The 14,407-nt window shown below is 47.8% G+C and overlaps 1 pseudogene; it reads left to right on the top strand.

Annotated features, from left to right (window-relative positions):
* Positions 1 to 7,307: 7,307 nt before the first annotated feature.
* Positions 7,308 to 7,458, top strand: LOC142447357 (U1 spliceosomal RNA; annotated as a pseudogene).
* Positions 7,459 to 14,407: the final 6,949 nt, after the last annotated feature.

Genomic DNA, 14,407 nt, shown 5'->3' with positions numbered 1-14,407 from the left:
ATGGCTTCTGTTTCCGTAAAGATGGCAGTCAACAACCCCGTGGACCAGCTCTCCTCTGTAACACCTGGGGTTGCCGTGGGTTGAAGTCTGCCCCAAGGCCATGGATTGGAATAGACGTGGGGCAATGCTACTTTGAGAGAGAAATGGCATCTTCAGGATCTTCTGGAGGACTGCTCTGTTGGCGACCTCACTCCCTGATTGATTTGTTTGAATTACCTCCTCGCAGTTTGTTTAAGGCCAAGACACTAAGGGGAGTGGTGGAAATTGGGGCGAGGGGTGTTCACGTTCCCACTACTTCACGTTGTGAATCTTCCTTGGTGTGAGTCATAGCCTCTTTGAGGCTCCCAGTTGCTACTGGAAATGCTGGGCTGAGATCTGGGCAGAAGGAGGACCCCAGGTCTGGCAGGATGAACCTATGCCCATGGCGTCTCTACAGTGGGCTCTTGTTCCTCATGATGTGGTTTCACTGGATCATAAACAGCCTCTTTCTAGAGCCCCGCCTCCTCCCTGATCCCTTACCTTTACAGTCTGAAACTCATCCTCCTGAAGGATAAAACAAGCAGGTCTCCAACAAAGAGACACCGCTCTTCACTCAGTCAGTGTGGCCCTTGGAGATGGTGAAGCGAGTGTATAGATTTCTTCAGGTGTGGAGAAAAACATGAATATTTCTAATAAGAACTCAGAAAACCCTGCTATCTTCAAATGGTGTTATTTTTTTCTATACAGTATTCTGGTGAGCAGAGGCCTCCAGCTGTGTCCAAATTGCTCTTTGACTGAGTGTGTGTGTGTGTATGTGTGTGTGTGTGTGTGTGTGTGTGTGTGTATAGCAATTTGCCATTTCCTCCAAATTCTCGAATACGCTGGAGTGGTGGACGCAGAGGAAGGAGCTTTGCTGACTTCCAATCACTTCTGTTGAATTTAGGGCTGGAAGCCAGGGAGGAGCAAGGTTAGTGTTGACCCTGGACGTGGAAGAAGCAAGTGACATTTTCTCTCCAGGTGATCCAGACGGACCACACCACACCCTGTGTGGACTAAAAACTCAGGCTCACTTTTCTGCTCTGAAGTGCCAGGATGGTTATGTTGGTTGCTGGTTTCTTTGGTTTTATTGCCATCGAATCTATGTAGCAAAACATTGCCACCATTTTTACGTGGGGCATTCATTACGTTTACCGTGGGGTGCAATGGTACACCACTGTCATTGCTAGTTGCTTCCAAATATTTTCATCAGCGGAAACAGAAGCACAGTAACCCTTACACTGGGTCAGCAAGGGTGCAGCCTGTAAAGATTTTTTTTTCATGTTTTTCTTTTATACCCACTTCTGGTAACCACATTTGTGCTCCATGCCTCTGTTAAGGAGCCTTGGGGACGCAGTGGTTACCCACTGGGCTGCTCGCTGCAAGTCACCTGTTGGAAACCAGGAGCCCCGGTGCAGGAGAGAGACCAAGCTTCCTACTCCCATAAAGAGTTACAGTCCCGGAAACCCACCAAGGCCATTCTACCCCTCTGCTGATTCTGGAGCTGCCATATAAATCGGACATAGCTCGATGTCTCCTTTCGTGTTTGGCATAGAGCTTGTTTTCAAGAGCCATCCGTGTTGTAGCTCATGTCAGGGCTTTGTTTCTCTTTGAGACGGAGCACTCTTCCATTGCTGGGACATAGCACAGTTGGGCTCAAGATGGTGAAGTTAATGTTCTTTCTGACGCATGTCAATGCTCTTTAGACGAACAGTTACCAAAATTCCCAGCGCTGTGGCTGCGGCTGCTGTTTGAAGTTTCACTGCTGCTTGCCAACCCCTCTTTGGCAGAAACTGTTCTTCCAGACTAACAATGAATTGGCACTCACACTACAGTTCTGTATCTGTGACTGAGAAAAGTGACAGCATCCCCTCCGTGCCCCACCTGTGATTATTTTTCCATATTGTCGCCCAGAGAAAGCCAACTGGCAACTCCATCGTAGACCGGAGATAGCACACCGGTAATCAGGTGGGGCACATTTTATCGGCCTGGTCACAGTGCTTTGTGAATCTGAAGCAGCAACTAACGCTCAGTAGGGATCCCATAAAAAACAAACTTCTCTACTTGGGAAGAATGTGGAGATGTGAGGGGTGGCTGACCCCTTTAAGAGGGCGGTGTGCTCTCAAGAAATCTTCCCATCCTGAGACCCCCTCCTGAAGCTGGTCTCAGATTGAGGGACTGTGAGAGGTGAGGGGCAGCCGTGGCCCTGTGCCTGTCTCTCCACTCCCTCTTTCCGCCTGCTCAGCCCCATGGAACCTTGGTGCCTGGCACGGGTTTCAGGTGGATCCCAAACTCACCCTTCCGGCCCTATGATACTGGTTTGAAGATGAACTCAGCTGCAAAAGTCAATTCTCTGAAACGGACCACATGACAGAGCCTTGACTTGGTGACATCAGTGTGCTGCCCAATTGTCTAGCACTGTGGCCACTCTCCCACTGATGAAAAGCTTTTTTTGTGTGCCCTGAATTGAATTAAACTCAAATCTCGGGACCCAGACGAAGAGCAGGCCCGAGTGCTGAGAGAAACCAGGAAAAGACTCTCGGTGTCCATCTGTGGTCTTAGGGGAACTGCAGGTAGCTGACGTAGGATGGAGTCTCAGAACTGCGGGTAAACGCTCCCTTCAAAGCGAAGAATGAGGTCTCCCACATCCCACACTCCAAAGCAGGGTGCGTGGGAGATTACAGACACACTCTAGAATGCATGTTAAAGGACAGGAGGTTCCTGTGCGCCTAGAGAAGGGTGGCTGTCTGCTGTGACCCAGCTTCGGTTATCCCAGACGACATCATGCTGCCCCTGGCTCTGCTTCCTTACTCCACAACATCTAGTCTTCTAGTCAAGGGACAAACGCGCAGCGTGGAGCATCAGCCGAGTTGACCAGGGACTGGCACGGGAATTGCCACTTAAGAAAATCCAATCCCAAAGAAAACCCAAACCCCATATCCAATCACTTAAAGAGGATTTTATAGGATGTGGTCTTACAAAACCAAAACTGAAAATAAGCTTATGTCATCTTGTATCTTTAAAAAAATTTTTTTGTGGGGGGGAGCAAATATGGATAGAGCATCTATGAGGTGACAAAGATGATAGAGCAGCGAGCAGGCTAGGCAGAATCTACAGGAAGATAAAGACTTAAATACACAAAGAAACAGTTTCCCCAAGAGATGGTCGATCATGACTGCTATGAAGAAAATAAAACCGAGTTCATAGAGAGAGCCTGGAGGAGCTCCCGATGGAAGCCGGAGAGGGGCTCTCTCGGATGTGACATCTGAGTTGAGCTTTGCGGGGTGCGGGGCCGGGCAGCTGTGCTGTGGAGGAGACAGCAGTCAGGAGGCCAAAGCTCTGCTGAAGGGCAGCTAACAGTCGAGTGAGTGAGGAGGACGGGTGAGATGGGATGTAAGGTGAGACGTGGGCCCACGTCAGATGATATGGAGCCTGGGAGGCCTCAGGAAGGAGTTTGGATTCTACTCTGCACATGATGGGAAGTCACTGAAGGGATTTGAGTTAAGAACAGCACAGTCTGATGCATAATACATTTAAAAGACCACTGTGCCAAGATTTTAAAAGAAAAGAAAAAACCCTGTGTCAATGGATGAATGGATAAACGTTATGTAGCATATACACACAAAGAATTATGACTCAGCCATACAGAGTAATGAAATCCTGACGCATGCTACCACTTGGATGAACCTTGAAAATCTATCAGTCTCAAAGGATGAGTAGTGTATGATCTTACTTATGTGAAGTATCTAGAATAGGAAAATACATAGTGACCTTTTTTTAAATCTCTGAGGTTGTTGCAGGAAGATTTACAGAAAGGCCAGTTAGGAAGCTGTGTTAGTCCGGGTTGACTAGAGAAACAAATTCATAGACACTCCTATGAGAAAGATCTTTATACACAAGAGCAATTGAATATTGAGAAAACATCCCAGCTCAGTCCATATCAAGTCCATAAGTCCGACATAAGTCCATTATATCAAGCCCGATACCAATCTATAAATTCTTTTTCAGACTCATGAAATACAGGCAATGATGCCGAATACAGAAAGATCACAGACCAGTGGGTGGAAAGTCTTGTGGATCTAGTGGCACTGGAAGCATCTTGCCACTGGTGTGGGTCTCCACGCGGCTCCTCCAGCTCCTGGGCTCTAGCATAGCTCCATGTGTCCTGTCATCAGGAATACAAGCAGAGTGTGTGTGTGTGTGTGTGTGTGTGTGTGTGTGTGTGTGTGTGTGTGTGTGTGTCTGACCTCCAGTGAGTTACTTATCTCTGTGGTGCCTCCAAATGAGGTCATTAAGCTATGACCTGATTGACAGGCTAGACTCCACCCCTTCGCAAGTTGACACCAGGTTATGTAACTGCCACAGAAGCTGTTCCAGGGACCCTGCTGGAAGATATGGCCACTTGGGCTATGGTGGCAATGAGGAGATGGAGGGGGGTTTACTCAGGATGTATTTTGGAAGGTTGGGTCGGCAAAGGTTGCTGATCCATTGGTTGTGGGGATGACCAGGGACAGAAGGACCACGAATCACTCTTGTATTTGGGGCTTGAGCAAACAGCTGAATGATGCTGCTGGTATTCAAATGAGGTAGGGAAGACTTGAGGAACAGGCTTGAAATTAATCTGATAAGAGTATTAAACACTCGAGTGAAGTGATATCCAGCAGACAGTAAAATATAGATCTGAAGGTCAGGGGACAGGCCAAGGTGAGAGACGCAAATTTGAGAGTCAACTGTGTTTGGCTATTTAAGGCCAAGGGTCTGGCTGCGACCACTTGGCAGAGAAGAAGCGGAGCAGGAGGAAGCTGTGGGATGGATCAGCACTTAGAGGTCCAGCCCCGAAGGGGAGTCAAGCAGGAGAACAGCAACGAGCCAACGCCTGGAATGGCCACAACAACAGCCCCAAACCTCATTTAGGGGGTTAATCACCTGTTTTTGTTGTTTATTAAATGTTTGCCCCTGGGGGTGGGGGGAAATGTTATGATCCTATAATACAAAATCCTTCCATTCAGTTTTACTTTCACAGCATAATCATAAGCAGTATGAATTTGGCAAGAATATGTGAAACCTTTGTTAATATTTCCAGTTATCTTTCTTAATCCTTTGATATTCAAGTCTTGCTCGTTTCGAGCGACCTTTTGGTCCTCATCCCCATGGGCTTCCTGTTTTAGGCTAATATCTCTAGAGAAGCAGAACCAGTCGTGTGTGTGTGTGTGTGTGTATATATATAAACAGAGAAGTTTATTCAAGGAGATACCGTATATACTCGTGTATAAGCCGAGTTTTTTTAGCACAAAAACTGTGCTGAAAAACTGGGGTTCGTCTTATACACGGGTCAGTGGTACCCCAGCAAGGTGTAACATCTCGCGGGTGACCGCTGACACTGCAGGGCTTTGAATGTTTGTTTACTCACATCTAACCAATCAGAGCCGTCCTATGACATAGACGGCTCCAATTCACAGAAGCACCCGTAGTGATTCACTTACGCCTGCAGTTGAACTGGTAAGGATGTGTCTGTGGCTGCGCTCCGTCTCTCCCCTCTGGTCTCTGTGTTAATTCACATCCTGCATTTCCCACCCTAGGCTTACATTCGAGTCAATCAGTTATTCTGGTTTCCCAGGTAATAGTTAGGTGCCTCGGCTTATACTCGGGTCGGCTTATGTTCGAGTATCTACAGGAGTTCACAAGAGTTGTAGAGGTGGGCAAGTTTTCAACCCACGGGTCACATTTCAGGGTGGAAGTGTCTCCTGACTGACATAGCTACAGGGGCTGATGAACCCAAGAACTGCAGATCAGATGGCAGGCTTCTGGCTATACACCTGAATTTGGTAGGCAATACAATGGAGTCCTGCTTCAAACGAAAAGAACTTGAGATTAGATCATGAGCCAAATGCTGGATCCAGACCCAGAAAAAAGCAAGCAAGCTTTTCCACAGCATCCATTTATATCAGAAGGAAGGCACATGCTGGAGGAGGTCTCATCATGGGAGATTGCTAAGTCTTAAATGCCAAACAACTGAGAATCCTGGCACAGCCAAGTTGACACAAAGCCTTAGCGATCACACTACCACTGGTAGTAGAGACCATTACTGGTCCACTGAATCCCATTCTCCCCTCTTTTTAAGAACATAGTTAGATAGCATTTCCCTGACTGATTTTGACTCTGTGACTAAGTACATGCTCTTTTCAGATATCACAAAAAACGTCTCTGTGTGGTTTTTTGTGTTCTTTCCTCTTCTGCGGCTGGAGATGACAGTGAGGTCCCAGAAAATGGAGTCACAAGATGGAGAGAGCCTAGAACTATGAGTGGCTGCAGGTAAGAGAACCACCCCAAGAACCTGAGTACCTGCTCCTGAACTATTGTTTGCGCTAGAAGTCCACTGGGCTGAGCTATTAAAAGTCTGAGTCTATTTGGTACTCTGGCTTATCCTTTTTTTTCCCTTGATAACGTTGATCTTTTTTTTTAATCGTTTTATTAGGGGCTCATAAAACTCTTATCACAATCTATATATACATCAGTTGCATAAAGCACATCTGTACATTCATTGCCCATCCTTTTCTAACTAATGCATTGTTCTACTTAACTTCAGGAATGGGAGAAGAAATACCCCATAGCGATCCACTCAAATCCACTGCCATTGAGTTGGCTTTGACTCCTACTGACTCTGTAGGCTGAGTAGAACTGTTCTATAGGGTTTCCAAGATTATAAACTTTGATGGAAGGGCACAGCCTCTTCTTTCTCCTGGGGAACAGCTAGTGGGTTTGAACCATTGACCTTCGGGTTAGCGGCCCAACACTTAGCCCACTGTGCCACCTGGGTTCCTAAAAAGGAGCCTTTATATATTTCAGCCAACGATTTATCTGGCATGACACTTCATGCAGACAGGCTGAGAAACACTGGGGTGGTTGCTGGCCCAGGTCAGAGAATTTGTAAATGATCAGACACACAAACCTAAGGGCTCACGAACCACTGCCGATGCACATTCATTCTCAGACTTGAGTCTCAGCTATTTCATGGTTAACATCGGTAGTGATGACGTAGGTGGGTTTAGAGAAAGCACGCTTCTCAAATTTGCAGAAGGCAAAATGCTAGGAAAGGCACCCCGGGCTACACAAACATGATTCACAAAGGCCTTATCACTGCATTCTCATGACATTGTTGTATAACAGCAACTCTAGAAGGAATAACAGACAAAGACGTTGACCCAGTGAGCAAGCAGTGGCACGGTTTGGTTTTTCAATTGAGGTGAAATTCACGTCACATAAAACAAGTCTTTTAGAAGTACACCGAGTTCATACTTACCTGGCAGGGGAGATACCATGATCAAGAAGGTGGTTTTCCTGGGGCGAGGCTTCTCCATTGCACTCCGGATGTGCTTCCGCAACTGTGGGAACGTCGACCGCATCATTTGTGGTAGTGGGGGGCTGGGTCCGCGCTCTCCCCTGAAGAAAGAAGAACAAGAACAGCACGCTGAGTTCAGTGGCACCTACGCGCTGAGTTCAGTGGCACCTACGCGCTGAGTTCAGTGGCACCTACGCGCTGAGTTCAGTGGCACCTACGCGCTGAGTTCAGTGGCACCTACGCGCTGAGTTCAGTGGCACCTACGCGCTGAGTTCAGTGGCACCTACGCGCTGAGTTCAGTGGCACCTACGCGTTCTGATGCTGTGCAGCCGACCCACTGACCTCGTCTTCAAACGCCTTTCATCAGCAACCTCGCATCCCTGTAGAGGTCATTTTCCAACACACAGACCCTCCCCCGGTGCCATGCTCCCTGACAACCACCAGGCTGCTTGCTGGCTCTATGGCTTTACGTAGGCTACATAGTTCATCTAACTGGAACCATAGAAAAGGTGACATTTTGTGTCTGGCTGCTTTCACATAGCATGTTCTTTGAAGTTCATCCACATGATAGCATATATCAACACATTATTCTTTTTTATAGATGAGTAATGCTCTATTGTACTTATGTATCACATCTTCATTCACTCATTCATCTGTTGGCGAACACTCCAATGGTTTCCACCGTTGGCCTCTTGTGACTGGCATTACTATGACCATTGGTGTACACATATTTGCTTGCATTCTCACTTTCAAGTCTCTTGGAATGGAATTGCTGAGTCATATGGTCAGATGCTTCTATATTTAAGTTATTGCGGAACTGCCAAATCCATTGGTGCAATTTTCCATTCCACCAGCACGGTATATGGGTCCCAATGTCTCCATATCTTCATCGATGTTTCTTATTTTTCTGGTCTGTTGCTTGTCTGGTAGTGGCAGATTGGATGAAGCCTGGGGCCACTAACCTGAAGGTTGGCAGTTCAAACTCATCAGCCTCTCCATGGGAGAAACATAAGGTTGTCTACTTTCTTAAATATGTACAGGCTCATCAACCCTATAGGGCAGTTTCTACCCAACCCTATGGGGTTGATGAGTCCCAATCAACTGAGAATCAAATCAGCAGGTTGCTGTCCATAGTGGGTTTGGTTTGAGTTATGGGTGCAAAGTGGTCTTTCACTGTGCCTTTGGTAGTCTGAATCCACCCAGAGGTTCGGCAAGAGATTGGTGATGTGGTTGCATAAAGATTAAAAACCCAAAATGTGTTGCTGTTGAGTCCATTCCAATTCATAGCCACCCTACAGGACAGGACGACCCCAGGGGCCTTCCCAGGCTGCAAATCTTCCGGGAAAGCAGACTGCAACCTCTTTCTCCCATGAAGAGGCTGCCGGCTCCAACTGCTGACCTCTTGACCCGCAGCTGATTGACGTCTGAACCACTGTGCCACCAGGGCTCTTTTGGACTATAATAGTGTTCAAAAAGGAGAGAGAGGCGATCGTGTGGTAAAGGAGATACTGTGTCAAGTCAATGAACTCTTGCACACGGCCATCAAGTCGATGCTGACTCATGGCCATCCTATAGGACAGAGCAGAACTGCCCCTGGGGCTTCCGAGGCTGTCAGTCTTTATGGGAGCAGAAAGCCTCATCTTTCTGCCAATGAACGGCTGGTGATTTCAAACTACTGCCCTCGCCATCCAGTGCGTAACCCACTACGCTGCCAGGGCTCCGCAAGCCCACAGAAGTACTAGTTTCAGGCATGGCTAGCTCTCAGAGGAGTCGCCTCCATGTCTCCATCTCTGCCCCGCTTTCTTCTGTGTTGGATTCGTTCCCAAAGAGGCCCACCCCTTGTGCTCAATACTTGGCCTCCAGCAGCTCCATGTTTGTGTTAAACCAGCGTAACAATCCCTGCCAAGAGTCTCTCCTCATCAGTAATTTCTGGGACCGATTCTATTGAACTGACTTGGTCACCTGCCCATTCCTGGATCAATGACAGAAGCCAGAGGGAAGGGGTAGAGTTACGGATGGGCTTGCCCTTGATTACAGGTTGATCCTGGAGCCCAGAAGAGAAGGAGGGAAAGAGTAGAGGTTCGGCGACACGGATGAAACTGAAGGGTGGTTTTCCGCGGGAACGTTAAAATGCTACGGCCCTACTGGGAAAATTCGACGAACCGTCCGTGAAAGGCCTGCTCCAGGCCGAGGGAACAGCTGGCGGGGAGTGGGGGGATGAGCCAGGTGCATTAAGAAACAGAAAGAAGACCCGTTACCTAGTGCTATAAAGCAAAGCACTTGAAACTTAATGATGGAAAGCTATGACCATTGTATTCTCTCTCCCAATCCTGTGGGATGATGGAGCCCAGCTGTGAGGGTCTTCGACTCCATTCCCTCTTAGCTCGGTGGCAGTCGTCTTGCGGGGGGGGGGGCTATCTGCTGGAAACTCCTCTGGCGCGATTGCCCAGGACACCCCTGTTCTCTTCATGGGTCCTCTCTGTGTGACTTAGGTTTCTCCCAGCATGATGGCAGGAGTCCAAGAGAGGAAGAAGGAGCTGCCAGCCTTCTCAAGGTTCCTAGCCCAAAAGTCCTAGAACAGCTTTTCTGTCATAGCCTATTGGCCAAGAAATCACAGAGCCAGCATATCCAAGGGGCATGGCCTGAGTGTACAGGAAAGGAAAGCTCGGGGACCTACTATCTTCCCGAGCCAAAGTGACTGGGCCATGGCGAAGGGGAGAGTGTGTGGAATGGACTTGGAAGGGTAGGAAGGGACTAGAACAGGAGTCAGAAAAACTGTGACCTTTGGACCAAATCCATCCCGCTGCCTGAGTGTGTAACACCGTTTCCTGGAGCGCAGCCACATGCACTTGTTTGAATATCGCTCACGCCGACACTTGTGCTATGAACGGTTCCATGTGGTTCTTCGAGCCACCCTCTTTGTTACTCCCACCGAATGCCTTTTTCCCGGTGGGGAAAGGCACTGACAGGATTCAGTTGCGAGTGATCGGTCAAGAGGTGAATTGTGACTGACATCCTGCTGCGTAGAAAAGGCCATCTCAGGAAGAGCAAAGGGTGGGGAGAATCAGGAGTGGTTCATGTCCTTTGGAAGCTGAGCTCTTTGTGTCCTGAACATTCTCGATGCAGGAGACGGCTTTGGTGCCAGAACAGCGGCAGAGGGGCCAGCAGCAGCAGAGCCAAAAGCCAGAGTGTGAGGCATTGCAGGCACACCAGCCTACGGAGCAAGTAAAGGCTGAGATGCTTTAGGCTGGAGGCTGCCTTGTGCCTCCAGGCACTCAACTGGGGGAGCTAGGGTTGCGTGGAGCTAGAGTTGAGATTATGGTGGAGCAAAATGCCACTTTCTGGCAGCCCTAAAAGAGCCCGTTAACATTGCAGAGGGCAGAGGCCATAGGGCCCGATGACCTCGTTGACCAAAGAGTGGCCTGCCTGCTGGCCCCATTGAAAAGAAGCTACCCTGTTTGCATATTGCATGCCAAGAATGGGACCTCGGTTAATGTCCTTAATAAATCCCATCATTGTATTTTCTGTGCGCTCTGTGCGGCCACTTTGGTCAATATTGAGCACAACGGAAAAGGAGAGAGCGGTGGGAGGGAGGCGTGGTGTCAGGGTTGGTTAGAAGGTTGGAGTGTAGTCCATGTCTGACCTCAGCCTCGTAGACAGGAACCTTGGGTGGCTGAGGCTGATCATGATAAGGATTCTTTCCCTTTCTCGTTGTGAAGTTTGACAAGGTCAGATGGCACCACTGTGTCACAGTCGTATACTGCTATAGGGACAGAGTTGAGTGGTGTGACAGACCTGTGTGGGCCAGCAGCCTTAATATTTATCACCTAACCTTTTTTTAAAATAATTTTTAACCTGTGTCCATTTTTCACATGTAATTTTTAAAAATACGGTTTTTTGACTTATCTTACACAATCCAATATATCTATTCATAGTCAATTCTGTTGTTCAGTCCCATGGAGTGAGGTTATACAATCAATGCTGTCAACTCCCCTATCCCCCTTTCCCCACCTCTCCCTTTCCGAACCCTCAGGGAACCATTACTTCTCTATTTCAGAGATGTTATCTATCTTGCCTTTCATGTACTATATAATCTTAAATATAAAAATGAACATATGTAAATCTAACTTGGTTAATGAGTAAAAACCATAATAGTAAGAGGAGGAGATAGTTATGAACTAGAGCAGTGGTATCAACCTCCCTAATGCCGTGACCCTTTAATACAGTTTCTCATGTGGTGGTGACCCCCAACCGTAACATTATTTTTGTTGCTACTTCATAACTGTAATTTAGTTACTGTTATGAATGACCTCTATGAAAGGGTTGTTCGACCCCCAAAGGGTTGGTGACCCACTGGTTGAGAACTGCTGAGCTAGAGGATAGTTATGTAATTTATCAATGGCAAATCGTATCTTGACTTTATCATCCATTGCTTGTGGCCTTACTGAGAGGGTCTGCCCAATTATCTTGCATGTAGGTTTTGGATCCCTACTACATCCATGCTTCTTCACATTAATTTGGTTGTGTGCTTTTGGACTTCTGATACCTCATGATCACACAGGCTGGTGTGCTTCTTCCATGTGGGCTTTGTTGCTTCTCAGCTAGATGGCCGCTTGTTTAGCTACAAGCCTTTAAGACCCCAGACACTATATCATTTGATAGCCAGGCACCATCAGCTTTCTTCACCACATTTGCTTACGCACCCATTTTGTCTTCAGCGATTATGTCAGAAAGGTATCATATAATGCCAATTAGAACAAACCATTCTTGTGCTGAGGCACGATTTAAGTAGAAGCCCAAAGCCCATCTGTTTTCTTGTTGTGAATGCATATATAAACAAACAGATATCATTTTTCCCTCCTACCCAACTATTATGATCTCCCATCACTTACCTCTCAGTAATTCCTCCCATATACAAATCAGTTGAACAAACACAACCAGAGAAGCTGCACCCTCCTCGCCATCAATTTTAGAACACTTACTCTTCCCCTGCACCTGTCACTGTTGTCTCCTGACTCACCTCCCCTTTCCCCTCTCCTCCTGGGACCCTCGGGACCCATTTGTCCAGTCACTGTGTCTGTGAGATTACCTATTCTGCATATCTTGTATAAACACCAAACAAAAAGATAGTAGACAAATAAACCTTCCCACACAACAACAACAAACAAAAACATACAGAGAGTCACAAGTCTAGGATCATAACTCATGGCAGATGAGTATCTGTGTGACCTATAGAGAAGGACATGCTATAGACCATCCCTCCTGACCCATTTCTCTCAGGTTTACCTATCCTGGGCCCCCTTGTCTAAAAACACATACACCCTTTTAGACTTCTTCCATCTTGTTCAAAAAGTGAGCATCCTATAAGACAGCGGTTCTCAACAGGCGGGTGGTGACCTCTTTGGGGGTCAAACGACCCTTTCACAGGGGTCATCCGATTCATAACAGTAACAAAATTACTGTGATAAAGTAGCAACGAAAATAATTTTATGGTGGTGGGAGGGGGTCACCACAACATGAGGAACCGCATTAAAGGATCGCGGCATTCGGGAGGTTGAGAAACACTGCTAAAAGACCACATTGCTATTCCCAAGGTCAGGGATGGAGCGTTCTAGTGCCACCCCCCCACCCCCAATGTCCAGGTATGCCTACACTGCAGACTTTCAGTGTGGCCCCCTTGTGAGCAATCTCCAACCAGTTCAGATGGGGCTCCAAGTGCTGTGCCCCCAGTCAGAAGTCTACGATTGGGATTTGGGGGGGGGGACTTTGACTCTTCGCTCCCATTATTGGTCTGTTGCACTCCTATCTTGGTTACCCCCAGGTTGGGAGACGGGGTGTCAAGCCAGCCTCCTTCTTCAAGCTGCGTCTTCAGGGCTGTCAGCTAGGCAGAGGAAGTTACCTCTGGATTTGTGGCTGGCTCTGCAATCATCTCTGGGAACAAGGAAGTATATCACCCAATTCTAACAGGAAAAGCGTGCTCATTCCTGGACTAGGTCGTGAGGTGCTTGGGAAGACTTGGTGAGGGTTTCCATGTTAATCTACGGATGAATCACATGATCTGACCTACTTTGTTAAAAGGCCCATTTCAAAAATGAATTCTTAGACTAGGGGAGTGACAACACAGACCAGATGGGAGGCCCTGGCGGCAATCCAGAAGGAAGATGAGAGAGTGAAGAACAGGGAGAGGTCGCTGGATTTGGTGTGTGTTCTGAGGTAGGAGAAATCCACAGAACTGTTAGGTTTCTCGGGTGGAAAATCCCTCGGTGCTTGGCTGGGCACGAGGAAGAATTCACACCAAAGCCTGGTTTGTGATCAAGTGGGTTTTTATAAAGCATAGAAGTTTCAGGCTTTACGGCCACTGGACACAGGCACCTGCATGGGACTACACACCCACAAGTGGCGGCCTGAGGCCAGAGAGACAGCCACCATGGCCGAGCAGAAAGCCGAGGAGCAGCGGAAGAGAAGGACGGTGGTCACCAGGTTCTGGCCATTAGAGCTCTTGGCTGGGAGGCATGGTCAGTGGTACTGGCTGACCCCATTGGCTGAATTAAGCTCACCTGGCCTAGTTTGAGCCAACCCAGGTGTACCGCCCACCTAGCTGGGGCTTGAATTGGCACATGCCCTTTAGCCTTGATCGGCTTCCAACTTCCTGTAGGGGGGGAAGTCTTGGCAAGTAGAGGCACACGACCTAACAGAACTTGGTTACGGGATGAGAGAGAGACTCAGGGATGACATTTAATCCTTCAGCGTGGGCAACTAGGTACATGGTAGTACCGTCCACTGAGAAGAGAAAGATGGGGGCGGGGGAGTTCAGGGAGAAATAGCTGGAGAGAAGACAGCTCAAGAGTTTGTCTTGCCTGTATTACCTTTGAGACACTTGTCAGACATGCAAAAGACAAGTTAAGCAAACATCAAGGTCTTTGAGGCTGAGAGCAAGACCTGGGACATACATTTGAGGTTCAGCCATAAATAGGTGGCATTTAAAGCCAGAAACCTGGAAGCAGTCTGTCCACGGAAAGGGTATGGGCAAAGCTCCAAAGGTCCTTGAATCTA

The sequence above is a fragment of the Tenrec ecaudatus genome, chromosome 4 (assembly GCF_050624435.1).
Source record: "Tenrec ecaudatus isolate mTenEca1 chromosome 4, mTenEca1.hap1, whole genome shotgun sequence".
NCBI lineage: Eukaryota > Metazoa > Chordata > Mammalia > Afrosoricida > Tenrecidae > Tenrec > Tenrec ecaudatus.
The sequence above is the reverse complement of the archived record's forward strand: the minus strand, read 5'-3'. Positions and strand labels throughout refer to the sequence as shown.